Consider the following 8,476-nt stretch of genomic DNA (forward strand, 5'->3'; position numbering starts at 1 on the left):
CCCCCCCCCCCCCCCGCGTGGTAGCAGAACTTCATACTCGGAATTTTGGTAAGTTGTCGGCCATGTCTGTTATAATGTTTCGCCATAAGTTAATTTGTATGTCTACTGGGAGGCTTGTAGCAGCAGTCTTGCTGGTGCCTCACGATTTGTGTATATACTATATCTGTGTAATCTCTCTTTTCTTATAACTTCTATATTCTTTATGCACAATAAATAGTAATAATAATAATAATATATAAATATACATGTATGTTTAATATGTATTATATTACGACCGTACGCAATTAATAAATATTATAAATGCATTTTATTATTGAAATTGCAAAGCAGATTCCTCGTAAGCGCTGTTTTTGCAAATAAACTCATTCATGAATATATTTGTATTCAATAATTATGCAAGCTCTTCATTAATATGCATTATTGCCACATTATTTAGTTTTCATAGCCCGCGTGTTTGTTTATTCCTATCTTATACATTTGTTAAAATTCACACAAGTTTCAATGTTTGTTTCTCAAATCTGGCATCTGGAATTCGATATTCCAAATATTTGACTTGTAAAATTTCTATATGCTCCATTTAGAAGTCTTCGCATATTTGGATTTCATTTTTGCACGTATTAATGTTAAATCCACATAACGATTTAATATGCACCAGTGCGCGTTAATTACATCCAATTCAATCCTTTGTTCAAGGATTATCTTGTCTGGTTCGTTCGATCTAAATCCATGTGACACAGTATAGTAAATATACATTTGGTATGAATGTCAAATGATAAGTCCGTCTAAACCGTTTAAACATAAGGTGCTTAGGTTACTATTACGCATTCTATAAGATAATTAGTTCTAATTGTAAGTAACTAGAATCAATTCTAGAAATAATGACAGATAAATTATAATAATGACAGATAAATTTATTGACATCGATATGCGATGTATTTATAAAATTTCTTAAATATTTCATAACAACATACATATAATACATATAGTGCTATAAAATCAGACTCGCAACAATGACAAATAGTTAAGAAAAACGATACGCGGTGTGTGTTATCAGTGCCCAGAAATCAATTTAGTTATACAAGTATAACATCATAATATGCTAGGTGTTTGGAATTTAAATGTTAAAACTTCGGGAGCTTGTAAAGTATCGATCAACTAACTAAGAAAGATATCCCTGTGGGGATATGTTCACTTTTGCTTTGTTTTGGAAAAAACTATAAAAAACATAAAACGTAGTTTTTATTTTTGTACTTTTTTTATTACTTATTCACATTGTATTTATTCACTTGCTTAATGTAGAATATTATTCAACACGTTGACCTTTTGCAGCAATGCAAGCATATATTACATCTTATAACATAGAACAGCTCGTGTTGTAGCCAAACATTGATCTGGTGATATTTGGTGTACTGCATCCTCGATGCGATTTCTCAATTGTTCTCTTGAGTTAACTGATAACGAATAAACTTCCTGCTTCAGGAAAACGTCCAAGAACAAAGCAACTATGTTTTATCTTTTTTGCGATTTTCTCCAAAATGAAACAAAAATGAGCATATCTCAGGACTTTTTTTTCTTAATTTATCGATCCCCTACGTTGCTCCTAAAGTTTTCACATTTAAATTCTAAACATCCTGTATAGTATATAAACGACATATAAATGAATAAGCAACGACTGCCAGGAATGTTCAAAAAATTTTTCTAAATAATAGAATAAGAAAACATAAGAACAATTAGATAATTGCGTGACTCATGTCTATTTCTATCAATGTAAATTAATTTTAGTTTCGGTTTAACTTATTTTTTATCTTTCTTTAGTTCTAAAAATTAGAAAAAGATAAAGAGTAAATTAAACCGAGATTAAAGTTAATCTACATACATTGATACATTGATAGAGAAATGGATAATAAGTCACGCGATTATCTAATGGTAGAAATCAACAATAGGAGTTTTTATTTAGATAGATTTTTTGTTACAATCTCTGCGATAGAGGAAATATCTATCACTGAATTTCTTTCAATTTTAAATCTTGACAAATTATAATAAATTATTACTTTAACAAAAAATGCCATTGTTCAAATTGCTCTATCACGTCAATCATCATTTAGAAAAATTTGCAATTAAAATTGTATTATTTCTTCATTGCGTTTCTTGATATTAACATAAAAAGTCGATAAAGCTGTGAATTGAATTAATCTGAATTGTTATAACATTTTATCATTGACGACATTGCATTTTTCACATCATGGAATTTTACATTATTGACATTAGTTATTACACAATTTTTAATAAGGTAACTATCTTTTAACACTTGTTTAACATGTTATTTAAAATTCTTATGACAAATTATATAAATTTTATTAGATTGAATTTACTGTATTGGATTAACTTTTACATGATGGACTACAATTTCAAGATGCGAACAATTTCCTGACATTATCTACTGATTAGCGACACCGAAATTTTATAATTTATTTATGTTTGTTACACTGAAGATGACCCGATCGGAGTCGAAACGTCTGTATTAATGTTTAAATTTTATATTATACTTAATTTGAAAAATTTTTCTTGCGTTTAGTATTTGGTTCATTGCCCTTATTATTACTCATATTGTTTTATACTTATTTTATATTATAAAATTGTATTTTAATATATTTTTATGTGTGTGTGATTACATACAAAAAGTAGTATGTATAATAACATAAAAATTTATTGTATAATGTTGACATGTTATCATCATTATACTTAATATTACAAAATTTCATTACAAATTAATATTACAAAAATATATATAGAAATTATAAAATAAAATGTATATAGAAATTATAAAATATATTATTATAATGGGAGCCTGACTTGTATTTTTTTTTAATAGCAATCCTCTATATTGATTAGACACATAATTTTATATCTTGACAATATTTTAATTTTTTAATTTTTGATTCTGATTTTTGGAATATTGATTTGTGCGTATCATGGTTGTTCTTGCTCTTTCCTTTCGGTTGAATTGCATCTAATAATATTTGTCAAACGTTGGATTTTGACAAGTACTTCCAACCGTTATTGGAAGGGTTAACTATGGAGGGTGCCGTTTGATCGGAATGATGGAGTCATTTAATCTGACGTGTGTGTATCGTGGATTGCGTGGATTTACGTCGGCTTGACTCGCTTTTTTGCGTATTAACATGGAGTTGGTTTGGGATATGTATATATTCTTTGTAATTTAATTTCACTGAAGATGACTGGAATTCAGTCAAAACGTATGAATTTTGTAATTTTGTAATTTTGTAATCTTTTGAAAGAGATTTTTTAATATATTTATATTTTAACGCATTGACAACCGCGTAGATTTTAAATTTACTCTCATTTGCCTGTTTTGTAATATATTTGATTGTTTGTTTATCGAGAGTCCAATATAGACGTTAATATTATTTTCGTACTAGGGCGCGTAAAATGATAGTTTTACTCCCGCATTTGCGGGAGTAAAATGCGATTTTACACCTCGGAGAATTGTAAATAAATAACACCCAATTACTCCCCACTCAGCAAAACAATCCATGAACCTCATTCTCCACCTTCACAGCTCCCTAGTACGAAAAATTTTTTTCGTACTAGGGCGCGTAAAATGATAGTTTTACTCCCGCATTTGCGGGAGTAAAATGCGATTTTACACCCCGGAGAATTGTAAATAAATAACACCCAATTACTCCCCACTCAGCAAAACAATCCATGAACCTCATTCCCCACCTTCATAGCTCCCTAGTACGAAAAATTTTGTTTGCGACTCGGGAGTAAGGTTTTCACACCCGCGTGTGTTCGACCGTACACTCGGGCTGGCTTCGCCAGCCCTCGTGCCGTCGAACACCCTCCGGGTGTAAAAACCACTTTTACTCCCTAGTCACAAAAATAACTATTTTTTTTAATCATTACAACTTAATATCTACTTACTTTTTAAACTTTAATTTATTAACTTTTTTTCTTTTTTAAGTTAATATTTTTATCTTTTTACATGCTAATTTTTTCTATAAAATCTTAAATAATAAAAAATTAGTTAATGAAAGGATCAATTATTGCGTGAAGGGCTGATACTCGTAATGTCCAAAAATGAACGTAAAAAAACTGACGAACTTAGGATCTGCAATTAAAAAACGTTATCATCATTATTGTAATATTCTACATTCCTGTTTTACGTCTAATGAAAGTTACAGAATGAATGACGTAATAGCGCTGATTCCTGAACGCAACCTTAGTTAAATACAAAGTCTATACTAGTAAAAAAAACTATTTCTTTGTTATTTTATAAAATTTAAAAATGAAATATTAAATTAATAGAAAAAAAGAAATAAGGACTCGTTATATAAAAATAAACAATATGAAGTCAAGGGCGATATAAGAGTCAATAAAGATTCTGCATTCTGCATTCGTTTCTTCAACGTTATAGTGTCCACATTGTTACCAGCATTTTTTCAATTTTTGTCTTTTTATTTTTATTCAATTTGACGTATATTACTGTAATCATGTTGACACACCGAAATAACATTATTGTTGATTTAATTTTGTTTGATTTCCTTGAGATATTTTTATACATACGACTTTTCAATCGTGTGTAATTAATGTTGTTTCTCTATGAAGACTCACAGGATTAATGGAAACTGCACGAGCGATCGAGGGGGTAACCACTATCTGAAATATTGTCCCACAGATTACATGATTTCATTTAATTTTATATAATTTTATTTGATGACAAATAATTTTCCTCACTATATATGCGGTCATTTGGTAAAATTAACGATTTTATCTAATATTACACAATTATTTCTTGTAATTGTCGAATTATATATCGAAATTTTGTACAAATTTTATAATGATTTCAGGGACTCTGTCCCACGATTACATTAAGTGATTACCCCCTCGCGAGCAATCTTTTATCGATTAATTTTGTCCGCCGCTTTTTAATATGTCTGAGGGCTCAATCCGAGAGCCGAAACTTGTAACTTATTTATATATAATATAAAATAAGTATAAAACAATATGAATAATAATAAGGGCAATGAGCCAAATACAAAACGCAAGACAAATATATCAAATTAAGTATAATATAATATTTAAACTTTAATACAGACGTTTCGACTCCGATCGGGTCATCTTCAATGTAACAAAAATAAATAAATTATAAAATTTCTGTGTCGATAATCATGTCAGGATATAGTTCGCATATTGAAATTGTAGTCCATTTTGCAAAAGTCAATCCAATACAATAAAATCAATCTAATAAAAATTTATATAATTTGTCATCAGAATCTTAAATAGTATGTTAAACAAGTGTTAAGCGATAGTTACCTTATTAAAAATTATGTAATAACTAATGTCATTAATGTAAAAATCTATATTGTGAAATATACAATATTGTCAATGATAAATTGTTATAACAGTTCAGATACAATCCAAATTACAGCTTTATCGACTTAATTACGTTACTGTCGAGAAACGTAATGAAGAAATACATTCTTAATAAGAGGCAAAAACCAACTGAGAACAGTCTAAGAGGTAGAGAAGGACTGTATCATATTTGTGTACATATCGGGCAATGACTCCGTATCGTTTTGTTTATTTATGCCATGTGTCTGTTTTTTAATATAAACCATCTCGGATATCAACCTCTTTTTATAGGAAGGTTCCACATCTAATACTTTCACATTATTCCAATTAAAATTATGATTATTGTCTATTCGATGGTTAGTAACAACAGATGAAGATTTTGATAATTTATTAATATCCGAAATGTGTTCATTAAGTCTAGTTTTTAATTGCCTCTTAGGGCCAATTTCACCAACGTTGGTTAAGCTAACCGACGGTTAATTCCAATGGAATTATCCAATCGCATTTGTCTTTGATCAGAATGAACCATTCACGGTTGACACTTTAACCGTCGATTAGCTTAACCGACGTTGGTGAAATTGGCCCTTAGTCTGCCCAACATAACTAGCACCACAATCACTACATGAAATTTTATATACAACATTACGGTTTTGCGTATGTTCCAGTTTGTCCTTACCTCTCTTAATATAACTTTTAAGTGTATTAGGAATAGTGTACGCGAGTTTACAATTGACAGAATTAGCAATAGATGCAAATTTTTCTGAAATAGATTTTACAAAAGGAACAGTAAAAAACTTTTTGAGACCAACATTATTATTAACGGAATTTGTGTTGTTTAAATGAAATTTTAATCTATTATTAACAGTTGAAAATATAAAATCCAAGGGGTATCCATTTTTAAAAAAATTATTAATCGCGTCAATCAAATTGTTCCGTTGAAACCTAGGATGACAATAAAGAATTATCTTATCAACAACCCCATACACTACTCCTCTCTTATGACACAAAGGATGTTGGGAATGAAAATTAAGATATCTACCCAAAAATGTGGCTTTACGATAGTTATCAAAAATCAATCTATTATCTTCAACTAAAACCATCGAATAGACAATAATCATAATTTTAATTGGAATAATGTGGAAGTATTAGATGTGGAACCTTCCTATAAAAAGAGGTTGATATCCGAGATGGTTTATATTAAAAAACAGACACATGGCATAAATAAACAAAACGATACGGAGTCATTGCCCGATATGTACACAAATATGATACAGTCCTTCTCTACCTCTTAGACTGTTCTCAGTTGGTTTTTGCCTCTTATTAAGAATGTATTTCTTCATTGCGTTTCTCGACAGTAACGTAATTAAGTCGATAAAGCTGTAATTTGGATTGTATCTGAACTGTTATAACAATTTACCATTGACAATATTGCATATTTCACAATATGGATTTTTACATTAATGACATTAGTTATTACATAATTTTTAATAAGGTAACTATCGCTTAACACTTGTTTAACATACTATTTAAGATTCTGATGACAAATTATATAAATTTTTATTAGATTGATTTTATTGTATTGGATTGACTTTTGCAAAATGGACTACAATTTCAATATGCGAACTATATCCTGACATGATTATCGACACAGAAATTTTATAATTTATTTATTTTTGTTACATTGAAGATGACCCGATCGGAGTCGAAACGTCTGTATTAAAGTTTAAATATTATATTATACTTAATTTGATATATTTGTCTTGCGTTTTGTATTTGGCTCATTGCCCTTATTATTATTCATATTATTTATATATATTTATATTATCATATTTATTTGTTTAAAGGCGAATTAGTATTATGTTAATGTTTATCAAATTAATTATCGAAAGTAGTTGTTAATTATATGTTTTATTGTTGAACATAAATCTTTATTGACTCTTATATCGCTCTTGACTTCATATTTTGTTTATGAAATATTAAACTTTTATCTGATGCTTTATATCTTATATTGTAATTATTTTGTAATTTAAAATCATCTATCTTAAGAAAAATTAGAATATTATGATTAAGGGGTTATATACGTTTAAAATTTTCAAAAAATCGATTTTTCAAAAATGATATTTTCTAAAAGTAGGTATTTAGAAGAATATTTCCTGAAAATTTTAAATGCGCACTCTTTGTGTGCGCATTCTTTGTTTTTAATTAAACTACATAATTTTAACTAAATGACAATTTTTATTTACTAACAATTGTATGTCATAGCGACACTTTTGGCTCATAGCCCTTTTCTTTTTTGTTATTTTAAATTTATTGAGCCTTATCACAAAAATATTTTTATATAAGTTAATCATATTAACTTTAACTTAAACATTTATAATATTTTTAAAAATATTATCTAATTCTAAAATATATTTACACCCCATTAGAGGAAAGGTACTAATTTTTGTAAAAATGCACAATTACAAATATTTCCATTGTAAATTATGTAATTTGTACACGCATTTATGTAATTTTGAATATAATTATGGTATATGATGTAACAAAAAAATTTTATTGCAATCAAAATTAATACTTTTAAGTATTTTATGTTTTAAAAATTTTGTTTATGTCCATTACGATTAGAAATTTGTAATTAATATAAGATCATATCAATATATATGATATTAAATATAGCTATATATAACTATAATATTGAAATCGCAATGAACTGTACATTAATTATAATCGACACAAGAAATTTCTTTTAAAGACTGAAAATTATAACACACAATATGATTTTGATAATAAATTTCTTCAACATATCGTACAATAAATAATATGTATATTAAAATAGCTTTTTCTCAATTGTTTCTAAATTATAAATTTATTAACGTGACGAAACAATTTAGATGGGATCATATTAAAAACAACTATAGGAATAAGATTACTTTTGATTCTACGCTCTCTCAAAAAAGAACCATTTATTATCGAACAGTGTTCCCCCAGAACGCGGGAGTAAAAAAACCGCGCGGTCCTGAACTCTTCCACCCTCACCTTGTAATGGAATTTTTTCATTACAGCACGAACCCTCCTCATGACATCAATACAACACTGAAAAACG

Source organism: Cyphomyrmex costatus, unplaced genomic scaffold (assembly GCF_001594065.2).
Source record: "Cyphomyrmex costatus isolate MS0001 unplaced genomic scaffold, Ccosl1.0 scaffold97, whole genome shotgun sequence".
Taxonomy (NCBI): domain Eukaryota; kingdom Metazoa; phylum Arthropoda; class Insecta; order Hymenoptera; family Formicidae; genus Cyphomyrmex; species Cyphomyrmex costatus.